Here is a 13,410-nt window from a genome sequence, read left to right on the forward strand (position 1 = left end):
ATGATTACTTTACAATTAGGTATTATTGTGCTGTCCATTTTTGAGTTTTTGTATCTAGTCCTGTTGCACTGTCTGTATCCCATCAGCTCCAATTGCCCATTATCTTACCCTGTTTCTAACTCCTGTTGGACTCTGTTACCAATGACATATTTCAAGTTTATTCTCGAATGTCCATTCACATCAGTGGGACCATACCTAATTTTTGTTTAACTTATGTGGTGGGTTAATGTTGAACTGCTTATCGGCATGTAGCTCAAATTGACGTTCTCTTCTGAGAAAGAAGACCATAAACTTGACAAGAGAAAAAAGGATAAGAGTTAAACTAGTGACAATTGAAAGTGGAATGTACAGGCAAAATAAAAGGAACTTGAGAACAAATCCAATCAAAGTGAACTAACCAAAACAGAAAAATCAATGAGCTAGTAAAGAAGAAGAAGAAAATTCATTAGGCCATGAGAGGGTCATCCAGTCCAATTCCCCATTCTGTACAGAGATCACTTTAAAAAATTATTTTATTTAAGATTATTTAATTTTACTTTGTTGATTTTCCCCATTTTGTAATCAATATTATTATCTATGAAATTGTAAGGTTGGGCTATGCTAGGGCTTATAAGAGCAACCTGTCATTCAGTAGCAAACTTAATCCAGAAGGCTTGATAAGATATCAGCAATTCTGTAGTACAGAAAAGAAACACAGCTGGTGAGGGTCTGCATCACAACAGTGAAAAGCACTCGGGAAGCATTTAAAGAAGTCAATTGAGGAAAATTTTGTATAGCAGCATGAAAACATTTTCTGTCAAATTATATTTTGTTTTTAATTTTTTCAGTTTACTTTAATAATTTTTACTTAAAATGAAGGTAATGTTATTTTGCATCTTATAATTAAATGATATGTCATTACAGAGCAACTCTTCTAATTGCATTGATTTATATAGTCCTTGAATGTATGTAACCAATATTCTTTTGTTATCTTAAAAAAAATATCAGTTCTATTAGCACTTATTGACCAATAACTTTAAGTTAGAAACTTTGATAGGTGCAGAAAAAAACAAAAATAAGATAATTCTTTTACTCAGAGATACTATTTACTTGCAAGAGAAAAAATATTCAGGGCCAGGTATATTATGTACAGTGATTAATATATGCCTAGAAGACAGTAAGAATATGTTTATATTCATGATAGTTCCATTTGTTCAAAAATTCATTCAACAATGTTTATTGAGGGCCCACTATATGCCAGATATATATATACTATTCTAGATATTGAGGGTACAGTATATATAACAAAAGAGGCAATAATTCCAACTCTCATAAAGTTTTTTTTCTAAAAGGAAGAGAGGTAAGATGAATTATAAAAAGAAATATGTTACAGCCTATTAGAAGCGATAAATGTATAGAGATAAATAAAACAATGATGGGTTTGGTATATATTGGGAGTGCCCAGATTTTAAACAGGTGATCAGAGTAGTCCTACTGAGAATGCAACATTTGAACAAAACCTTGAATGAGATAAAGAAATAAACCATTCAGTTATCTGGGGGTAGGCCATTCCAGACAGAAAAAGCAGCTAATGCAAAGGCTTAGAGAATGGAACGTACCTGAGATGTTTCAGGAAAAGTAAGTAATCCTGCTTTAACTAGATTTTATCACTACAGGAGTGAGAAAATGAAGTCACATACCTTTTTCTTATGGGTATGGCATGTTGATATACTACGGCAAATAAGGCTAGTCAAGAGCTATGACTGCTGTGCACTTCAAAGAGCTCAATCCAATTACCTAATTTTTCCCTCTGTCTTTTCAAATATCTTAAAGAATTGTAAGGTCAGAAACTCAGGTCTTTTCAGTTTTAATGACTAGCATGCAATAAATAACATAATTTGTTATTTTCTCATTAGAATGCTATCAAGGAAATTTTCTGCTATGTGTGAAGTCTGCATACCCTAGTCATTTCATTAGTTGGCTGAGAAGTACAATAGCTGCTTTTTTAGGCAATGAAGTCAGGATGTTACTTTATGTGAAAATATATTCTCTCAGGTTCTCCTTCATGGTAAGGGCATTCTACATTCACTGCTTAATCCCTAGGCCGAGAAGAGTGTCTGGTATGGTAGTTGACTAAAAATCTTTTTTTTTTTTTTTTAAGAAATGAGTATATGAATGGACATTCTTTTTCCTAAGACAAGCAATTATTATCACTGTCTTCAATAGAAACATCTTTCTATTATATATTATAGCACTTACCAAGGAAAATTAACCACTTTTCGTATAATTTTCTGAATATTTTAAGAAAGACTACCTTGATCTAAATTACCTGTATAGTTATCTAAATATATTCCTTTATTAATATAGTTTATGTTATTTATTTATGAAAGTATATACTTAGAAATATATTTGGTTAAAGAGGAAGGAGTGAGAGTTGCATTTTTTTGTTTCAAAAATTTCACAAAGTTATAAAACATTTATTGCAAGAATATTTCTAAAGGCAAAATTATCTGTCAAAGTGCTATTATTGGTATTAGGCTTTCAGAATATAAAGTTTTAATATGGATAGGACACCCTGCCTGATCATTAAAAACAAACCACTGAATCTTTTCTTTGTTTTGTTTTTTCATCCTACTGGGCTTGAAATATCAGCTAATATGTAGAGCTATCCTCCATAAAAAACTGAAACTGAGTGAAGATGTTAAGCTTTAGATTTTATACTCTATAAAAACTACCTAGTTCCTTAAAGGCAGTACTTAAATATTTGTGCAAAACTGAAAAAAATAACATCAAAGAATTGGCATTTCAGCTAGATTTCTCTCTTGAGGAATTATTTTAAAATACAGAACCATGATAGTGGTAAGAAAAAAATATTAGAAGAATAGATATTGTCATTAAATAGCAGGGATCAGATAAAACCATTTCTAAGACTTATTACAGATCTAAAATTATTTGAATCAGCAACAGCAGGGCAGTATTATTGCGTGTGAAAGTCTGCACTCCTAACTTGCCATACTTAGTTATTCATGGCTTCTTTTCAAGTCATAAAGATAGTAAAATGAGGGATCAAAAGGTGACATAGTCTCACAGATCTACAATCATAGCTGAATTCAGTTGTTCTAAGTTGAAGAACTGATATGCAATTGATACATTTAGTTAGAGTTGATGTATCCAGTTTAACAGTATTTCTCTTACACACTTTAATTTCCTTTAGTCCAGAAGATAAGTCTGTTTTTACCTAAAGAGATAGATAACATTGAATGGTTGGCTCAGTAAGTAGAAGTCACTATGATGTATTTACATTTGTCAGTTTGGTAAGATGACGCATTATCAAAAAGTAGTGCATATTATACTATAATGAAATGGAAACATTTTAAATGAATGAATTTCATTATAAACTTCCTTAAAGGAAAAATAAAACAATAGTTCAAAATCTACACATGGAAAAAATAATAAAGATATGAAAGTGTCAGCCAATGTAGGGATCTTAAGAAATAAACAGTTTATGGTCTCTGAAGACAATATTATAGAAATACGTGTATATGAAACTAATTCATTTTCATCACTTACAAATGAGTATATTTATGCTTAACTGCAGCTAGATAAAGGAAATTGTATTGGAAAACAAATAAACCTCATTCTCCCAAAATTTATTATGTTAACAGAAAGAAGCTTTTAGAGTGATTTTGGGTTAAAGGTTCATTCCATTCCTTTCTTTAGATTTCCAAATGTAGCCTTTGTGGTAACTTGAATTATATACCCCAGGATAAAACGTTCTTAATTTTAATTATTTTCCTCTGGGGATGAACCCATTGCAAATAGGATCTTTTGAAGATATTATCTTAAGTTAAGGTGTTGCCAACCGAATCAGATTAGGCTCAATTTGTATTACTGGGGTCCTTTATAAGCAGAATGAAATTCATACATAGAGAGGGAAAGCCATTGGAAGAGACAAGAAACTGGAAGTCAAGAAAGCCTGGAAGATAAAGGAAAGGACATTGCCATTTACGGAAAAGCCAAGGACCCAAGGCTAGCCAGCAGCCAGCCCCATAATGCCATTTTTTTTTTTTTTACCACCAACGAAAGGTACTATCTTATAATGCTGTAGAGAATTAAAGTGGTACTAACTTACTGGAAGGCAATTTGTTTTTTGTTTTTTTTAAAGACTTTTGATATATATATATATATATACTTTTTTTTTTTTAGGCCAAACATTACATTGCTGATACTTCTATTTTGGACTTCTAGCTTCAAAACTGAGAGCCAATAAATTCCCGTTGGTTAATCCAACCCATTCTATGTTATTTGGTTTGGCAGCTTGGAAAATAAGTCAACCTATGTTTTCCATGGTGAGAAAATGCAATTGTTACCAAATGCAGTATTTGAACCAACTAGGAAAAAAATGTAAGAATAAGTCAAAGTCAAGTGGGATATGGGAAAATAATACATTATTAGTGAAAGTTCTTCTAGAATGGTATGGTATATTCCAGTTATAAAAGGACAGTGTGATGTGGGATTTAAGTTTTTCAGCTCTGGTGAGATCCTTCTTTTTGCAGTGTCTGAGCTTTCACCCTTTTTTAAAGTTATGCTAAGGTAGTCTATAGCAACTACTTGCCTAGGTGCCCTTCTTATTTTTGATGAAATTTTATATACTTGAAAAACTAAAAATGGAATTTTAATTAGAGAGAGAGTTAATTTTTTTCTTACCAGTCCAAAAATTCTTCAAAGAGCTGTACACATCTAGCTCTAGAAGTTTATAATTATGTTTAATTTAAATTATATGCTATGGTTCAAAAATGTCCAACAAAAAAATAATAGCCTTAAGGACAAAACGTTCAGAATCTGGCAATACCAAATGTAGCAGCCCTAGTACAAGTTGATGCCTGTGGATCATGATGGTTTTATTTGGAAGAAGGAAGTACATATACATAAAAAAAGAATCATCTCCACTAAGAACATTATATATTGGTTTTGTTGACTGATGATGTGAAATTCTTGGCTTAAGCTATTCCCATTTAATGGTGTGTTCATTAAATGGTGTGTTCATTAAAACGTTCATGTATGTGTGGCCAATAAAAAAGATGGTTTACTTCTCACTCAATAAACGTTCCATTAAGTAGTTCAGAGCTGCTACACCAGGGCTGATCCTCATCTCAAAAGGACTCAGTCTTCATCCTCAACACATGGCTGCCTGGCTTATACTTCGAGATGGTTCTCTGACTCTAGACACCAGGAAGGAGGAATGGGAAGGAAAGGGGGCAATTCTTCTTTTTAGAATGAAGACAAGACTTTTTTTTTTTATTACCTTACATCACACTGTATTGACTAGAACTCATTTACCAGCCTTCCCTAGTTGTAGGGGTGTTTAATCATTTTTATACTGCAAGTTGAAATGATTAATTTAGGCATTACTTCAGCTACCAATCCAAACCTGAAACTCAGTGTAAAAGACATTATTCTTTGGAGATGAAGCAAGACTGGAAGTTGATGAGTTTCTTGATCTTGAAATATATACTACATACACACATTGCTTAAAAGTTACAGTGGAGAAACAACTTAAAGAATCATGGAGTAGAGATCTCTGAAAACCCATTCCTCCATGTAAACAATGATAAACTAGCAAAAATTGTCAAAATTAACATTTTCATGGGCCTGGAAATTAATCAATGTCCTGCAAAAATTCCAGAAGCATTTATATAATAAAAATACCTTTGTATTTTTATTATATAAATTGTTTTTTATAAATACCTTAGTAAGAGTACTGAGTGCTGTGGCATTTTAAACTTTCCCTATTTTCCTCTCCCTCTCCCCAGCTCTGTGGTAGCCTTGAAAACAACAGCCTTGCAAATATGGTAGCTGTGAAAACCACCTACCTACCAGCAGCTGGAGAGGGAAGAATGGGTTTGAAGCCCTACCAAAGCCTTATCCCCCGGAGAATTTCATAATCTGAGCTATCTGAAAGTTCTCTCAAAAGCTCCATTATCAGAGCTTGCATTGTATTTATTTGACCCAACTCAGAGGCCACTCTGTGCAGAAAACCTGATTACTAGGACCTTTTTCAAACAACAACAGCAACTTCCACATCTCCCTTTTCTGAAGTTGATCTGCCTGAGAGTGGCAGTCACTTAACACTGCAGCTGAGTAATGATACCAGTGGGGCCCATGAGAGGCTGACCAAAAAAATTAAAAGGAAAAGATGGGATTGAGATGTCGTTAGGGGATTTTGAAAAGCTCTAATACGTTCCTGGGAATCTAAAAAGCTACTTGTGGGTGCAGTTGCAGGGCTGTGCACATATTCAGGAAGGAACTGCAAAGTCTTTATTCCTTCACCTTTAGCTTAACTATAGGCTATGAGCAAGCAAGAAGTAAAACCTAAGGCAAAGTTATTAATTGCCTGCTGGAGTGTTATACTGCACACACCCAGATCTCTTGGGCAAAAGCTGGTAGTCCTTGTTTCAAGACATTTTAGAAATTCTCTATCTAGTCATTTGCTGGCTATAAAACTAAGCAAGAGAACACTTCAATGGCTAAATATGACAAAGAATATAGACTTTATAGAATTAGTCCAGCAAAGTCACCAAACAAATTAAAAAATGATATCAAAAGCAGCAACAACAAAAATCTCAGTGAAGGTGGGGTGGCTTATTCCAAAGTTGCCACACTGTTATTTAAAATGTCCAGCTTTTTTTTTGTTGTTGTGGTTGTTGTTATTTTTAGTGGTGAGATATGCAAAGAAAGGGAATGTATGGGCCATGCGCAGGGGGAAAAGCAACCAAAAGAAGCTCAGATGTCTCTAAGGAAGCTTAGATGTTGGGCTTACTAGACAAAAGTTTTAAATCAGCTGTTAAAGTAAGATCAAAAGGGTGACAGGTTGCCTGTGTCTGCAGCCAGGGGCATGCAGAGTAGCCCACGGCATCAGGTTTGTTCCTCAGCGGTGGTGGTGGGGCGGCCAGGGTGTCTCTCGTGGCTCCGTGGGAGCCCACAGCAGTGAGATGGGTTGTTCCTCCCTCAGTCCCGCACGGGTGGCCGCTCCAGCGGGGGCACCATTTGGAGTGTCCACAGTGCCTTCACGAGCCTGGTGGTGGGCGTGTTTGTGGTGTACATGGTGCACACCGCGGGGTCATGTACGGCATCATCTATACCCGCCCATGTGATGGCTATGGCAACTGTATCCAGCCCTACCTGGCACAGAGGCCCAAACTGCAGCTGTTTATGCAACCACACAGTACAACCTTGGTGCTGAGAATAGCGTTGGTGGTATTGAATGTAAAAGATTTGGATGTGGAGTCAAAATGTAAAAGGACCATTACTGTTTCTGTACCAAAGTAAACAAAAAATAATGAGATACTGTATACCTATGTTTTCCTTCCCTGTGCTGAAATTTTGCCTTGGCATTATGGGAAGCAGATGCACTTAGTCCTCTCACCACCTACTTGGTCCCCAAACCCAAAGAAATCAATCTTCTCACTGGGTAGCCTGCTCTGCAGCCAATCAAAGCTGAGGCAGAGCAGACCAGTGCTTTGGATGAGCCTGTTTCCCACTGGAGGCCGAGACCCACCCTGAACATCACGATGGATGATTTTGTTTTGACGGCACCTGACTCCCCACCAACATGCACCGGTCCATGAAGATGATCGTGTTGGGAAGAACCATACACTACCTCCCCATCCTCTTCTTCGACCAGCTGAGTAGTTGGGTGAATCGCCTGCTGCTCATCAGTTGCTCCACCTGAGCTGCCTCTCACAATGTCCTCCATTAAGATCTCCCTAAGGAAGCTCTGCTTCTGGATCCACATTCAGGATGCCTTGTACTCCCGGCAGCTGTTCCAACTTTCAGAGAAGGACGCTGATAAAGTCAAGGACATTTTTGTCAACACCAACTTGTAGTTCTTGGCTTTGACCTTTTTTTTGTCACCATGTTCCACCTTCTCTTTGATTTCCTGGCATTTAAAAGCAACATCCATTTCTGGAAGAAAAAGAAGACCATGATTAGAATGTCCACCAAAGCAGTGCTCTGGAAGTGCTTCAGCATGCTGGTGATCTTTCTCTTCCTCCTGATGAGCAGAGGAGCCTGCTAATGCTGGTCCTGCTGGCGTTGGGGCAGCCATCAAAATATGAAAAGTGAAAAAGGTATTGAAAATGACCATTGTTTGGAGAGGCCTAAGACCTGTATTTTGGTTTGGCACTTGCAATGAATCTGAAAGGAAAACTGAGGAATACCACACTCAGATGATGAAGTACTTGTCTTACTGACTCTACCTGCTCTGCCATCTATGTGTCCTTGAGCATCAAGTATAAAAGTTAGTACTCTTGGTTAATCAACAACTTCATCAGTAGAGTGTATGGCTTTGGCTTTCTCTTCCTGCTTCCCCAGCTCTTTGTGAAATACAAGGTGAAGGTGATGGCACACCTGCCCTGGAAGGCATTTACCTACAAGGCTTTCAGTGCCTCCATCCATGCCGTCTTTGCCTTCATCATCACCATGCCCATCTCACACCGGCTGAATGTTCTTCAGGGATGATGTGGTGTTTCTTATTTACCTGTATCAAAGATAGCTTTATCCTTTGGATAGGAGCAGAGTGAATGAGTTTGGCGAGTCATACTAGGAAAAGCCCAGGTGGAATCCCCACATAGACTAAGTGCTAAGTCAATGTGGAGTGGCCTCTTGGAAACACCACCTGCCATGAGTATTCATTTCTGACCCATATTAAAGTGAAGAACACGTTTTGATTGTCCATTGAGTAGTTTTGGAAGCTTTGGGTAGCATTTCCTGAACAGCTACATCTTCTGCCAAAATCCTTGTGAACATTCCTCTTGCAGCTCTCCCATGTCCCTTTATATTGTGCATGGAGGTGCAGTTGACACTTAGGAGATCCCTCACGACAGGTCAGCCTTAGAAGATCCCTCACGACAGGTCAGCCTCTGTCCTGTGTGTCCCAGAACTGCCTCATGGTTGCTGTCCCTTGTGTCATGAGGCATCTCTGGACACAAAGCATTTGGGTGGTGGCAGGCCGCACCCCTCATCACAGTGTTCCCTTTGCCTGGCAGATGCCAGGTGTCCCAGAAGGTGGGAGTGTCAGTTTATCTGAATGGGAGCCAGTGCCCAAGTACATTTCGGATGCCTGAGAAAACTCATTGCACATTGGCTCTCTGGAGCCAAATTACTTTTTCCTCTTTCCTTTAAAATTTTAATTGCTTTAAACTTAATGTATATATCTTTCTATTTTAAAATAAATTTTTCTGGCTATGAAAAAATATAAGGTCAAAGAACTAATAAAAAGCATGTATAAAGAATTCAAGGAAAGTATGAGAATGATGTGCCACAAATATGGAATATCAAATAAATATAGAAAAATTATTTAAAAGAACCAAATAAAAATACTGTTGTTGAAAATAAAGTAATTTAAATGAAAATTTTTATTAGAGGGACCCAGAAATAGATTTCACATGGCCAAAGGAGGAATCAGTGAACTTGAAGATAGATCAATTGAAATTATCCAGTGTGAGGAACAGATGGAAACATGAAGAAAACTGAACAGAACCTCAGAGAGCTATGAGACTTCATCAACTATAAAAATGCATACATAATGGAAGTCTCAGAAAAAGAGAGAATGTAAGGATCTGATAGAATATTCAAAGAAATAATGGCTGGCTCCCAATTCCCGAATTTGGTGACAAAGAAACTGCACATCTAAGCATTCAATGAATTGAATTTAAAAAGATTCATATCTAGATACATCATAGTCAAATGGTAAAAACCAAAACCAAAGAGAAAATCTTGAAAGTAGCAATAGAAAAGTGGCTCATAATGTACAAGAGATATTCAATAAAATTAGCAGGTGATTTCTTGTAAGAAATCATGGTTGTTTGGAGCCTTGTACCCCCAGAAAAATGTTATTAAAATAAATCCATTCCTGTGGGTGTGAACCATTTTAAGTAGGACTTTTTGATTCAGTTATTTCAGTTAAGGTGAGGCCAAACTCAATCAGGAAGGGTGTTTTTTGTTTTTTGTTTTTTTGCATGAGCAGGCACTGGGAATCGAACCCGGTCTCCAGCACAGCAGGTGAGAACTCTACCTGCTGAGCCACTGTGGCTCACCCCAGGAACAGTCTTAATCCTATAACTAGAGTTCTTTATAAGCAGAATGAAAGCAGACAGTTAGAGAAGGGGAAGCAAAGAGGGGAAGTTCAAAGGAACTTGGAAGAGAAGGAACAAGCCAGGAGAGGTTGCCATGTTCAGTGCCATGTGACAGAGGAGCCAAGGATCAAGTATAATGAGCAGCAAGTTCCTGAATACTGGTCTTTTGAAAGGAAGCATTGCCTTGATGATGCCTTGATTTGGACTTTTCCTAGCCTTAGAACTAAAGTCAAGAAATATCCATTTTTTTAAAGCCATCTCATTGATATTATTTACTTGAGCAGCCAAGAAAACTAAATCAGAAACCATTAAGAAGACAGTGTGACACCATTTTAAAAGTGATGAAAATATGAAGTTCTCAACCAATATCCAGGAAACCTATCCTTCAAAAAAGGAGGAATTAAGACTTTTCAATATTAAAAATAACAAAACTGAGAGACTTCTTCATTAGCAGACTTAATCTACATGAAATACTAAAGAAAGTCCTTCACACTGAAATGAAAGGATATTACATAATAAATCAAATCCACATGAAGAAGCAACAATGTGATGACCTTAAGGACATTATGTTGACTGAAATAAGCCAGAAATGAAAGGACAGATATTGTTTGATCTCACTAATATGGATTAAGTATAATGAGCAAACTCTGAGAATTAAAGTTTAGAGCATAGGTTATCAGGAGATAGAAAGAGAGCAGGGATTGGGCAATTGATGTTTAAAGAGTACAGAATATTGAATAAGTTTGACTGTAAAAGTTTGGAAGTGGAAAGCACAATACTGTGTGAGGGTAGCACAATAGTGTAAGTATAATTAACAAAGCTGATTATATGGTTGAAAGAGGAAGGCTAGAGTCATGTATCTTACCAGAAGGAAAGCTAGAAAATAAACATGGACTGTATAACTTAGCAAAATATTATGGACAATGGTGGTCCTCTCGATTTAATTGATTAATTGTATAAATATAAACACAAATTAGAACAAATATATGCCATTATTACAAGGTGTTAATAATAGGGTAGAATATGGGAAAATGCAATTAATATAAACTAAGGTCTGTAGCTTACAGTAACATTGTAATATTCTTGCATTAATTGTAACAAAGGCCCTATACCAAAGCTAAATGTCAATAACAGGAGCATATAACGGATATGGGATATTTTTCTTTAGAATAAATGAGAATGTTCTCATATGTGGTGAATGCATAACTTTGTGATTATACCAAAAGCCATAGATTGTATATTTTGGTTGTACTGTATGGTGCTTGAGATAAATAATAATAATAATGGGGGAGGTACTTTGGGATGTTTTGGGTTTCTTTTTTATTTTTATTTCCTTTGTTGGAGTAATGAAAATGTTCTAAAATTGAGTGACTGTATGATGATACTATTAGCCATTGATTATGTACTTTGGATGGATTATATGGTATGTGAAGATATCTCAATAAAATTGCATTTAAAAATTTTTTGAAAGTGTACATTAAGAAATAAAGGGCAATGGCCAAGATAACTATATTGATCAATAAAAGTGTGTAAATCCATTTTTCTTCCTAATTGTTCTAGTTTGCTAGCTGCCAGAATGCAATATACCAGAAACAGAATGGCTTTTAAAAAGGGGAATTTAATAAGTTGCTAGTTTACAGTTATAAGGCTGAGAAAATGACCCAATTAAAGCAAGTCTATAGAAATGTCCAATCAAAGGCATCCAGGGAAAGATATCTTGGTTCAAGAAGGCCGATGAAGTTCAAGGTTTCTATCTCAAGTGAGAGGGCATGTGGTGAACACAGTCAGGGCTTCTCTCTCAGCTGGAAGGGCACATGGTGAACACGGCATCATCTGCTAGCTTTCTCTCCTGGCTTCTGGTTTCATGAAGCTCCCCGGGAGGCATTTTCCTTCTTCATCTCCAAAGGTCCCTGGCTGGTGGACTCTGCTTCTTGTGGACATGTTGTTCTGCTCTGCTCTCTCTGAATCTCTTTCTCCAAAATACTTCCTCCTTTATAGGACTCCAGTAAACCAGTCAAGACTCACCCAAATGTGAGGAGACATGTCGTCACCTAATTCAATTTAACAACCACTCTTGACTAAATCACATCATCCAGGGGGATGATCCAATCACAGTTCAAAACATACAGTATTGAACAGGGATTATTCTACTTTTATGAAATGGAATTTTGATTAAAACTTGACTCTCCTAGGAGGCATATATTCTTTCAAACCAGCACACTAATTTAAAAGGCAACTACATAAATAAAATACTATAAGCTTATAATGATTAAAGTTTTGATTTATATGATAACAGTAAAAAGGAGGGGGTATCTGAACTATATTGGAGCAAAGTTTTTTTATGCTGTAAAAATTAAGTTGTCATTAATACAGATGAGATGTTTTCAAGTTAGCATGTTAATTGTAACTCGCAGGGAAATAATTAAGAAAATATCAAAATATAGCATAAATGAAACAACAGAAATTGCATTTTAAGTTAGAAAAGTACTTATTTAGCACAGAAGAAGGCACTAATGAAAGAATAGAACTGAAAAGAAGACAAAAACAAAACATAAAACCTGTCTAAAACAAATAGCCAATTTTAGGCACAAATCCAACATTATAAGGAATTATATTAAGTGTAAATTTACTAAACATTCCAGTCAAAAGGTAGAGAATGCCAGAATGGATTAAAAAAACATATCCAACTATGTGTTGTATCTCACAAGAGTGTAGGTTCAAAGACACAAATAAATTGAAAGTGAATGCATATGGAAAGATAGACCATTAAACAGCAATAAAAGACTCTAGAGCAGCTATGTGAATATCAGACAAAATATACATTAAGATGAAATTTGTTACTAGATCAAAAGGACTTTTTAAATGATAAAATGTTCAATCCATGCAGGAGACATAACAATTATAAACATAAATGCACTTAACAACAGATCCCAAAATGCACAGAATTGAAGGGGAGAAGTAGACAATTCTATAATAGCATTTGGAGACTTGAGCACTCCATTTTCAGTAGTAGATTGAACAACTAGACAGAGGATCAGCAAGGAAATAGAAGATCTGAACAACACTATTATCCAAGTAGACCTAACAGATATCTATATAGCATGCTACCCAAGTGACAGCAGAATATAAATTCTTCTTAAGTGCATAAAGAAAAATCTCTAGGATAGACTGCATGTTAGGACTTAAAACGGGTCTCAATAAATGTAGAAGAGTTGAAATCATAGAAAGTATATGCTTTGATCATAATGGAATGAAATCAGAAATCAATAACATAGAAATGTTGGAAATTGATAAA

General features: G+C 36.0%; 1 protein-coding gene and 1 pseudogene across 6 annotated transcripts in view; both read left to right on the forward strand.

Annotated features, from left to right (window-relative positions):
* GPC5 (glypican 5) overlaps nt 1–13,410 on the forward strand; it is an 860,649-nt gene that overhangs the window by 362,110 nt on the left and 485,129 nt on the right. The gene's annotated exons all lie outside the window — the stretch shown is intronic.
* On the forward strand, nt 6,980–9,098 carry LOC143679478 (lipid scramblase CLPTM1L pseudogene; annotated as a pseudogene).

Source organism: Tamandua tetradactyla, chromosome 4 (assembly GCF_023851605.1).
Source record: "Tamandua tetradactyla isolate mTamTet1 chromosome 4, mTamTet1.pri, whole genome shotgun sequence".
Lineage (NCBI taxonomy): Eukaryota > Metazoa > Chordata > Mammalia > Pilosa > Myrmecophagidae > Tamandua > Tamandua tetradactyla.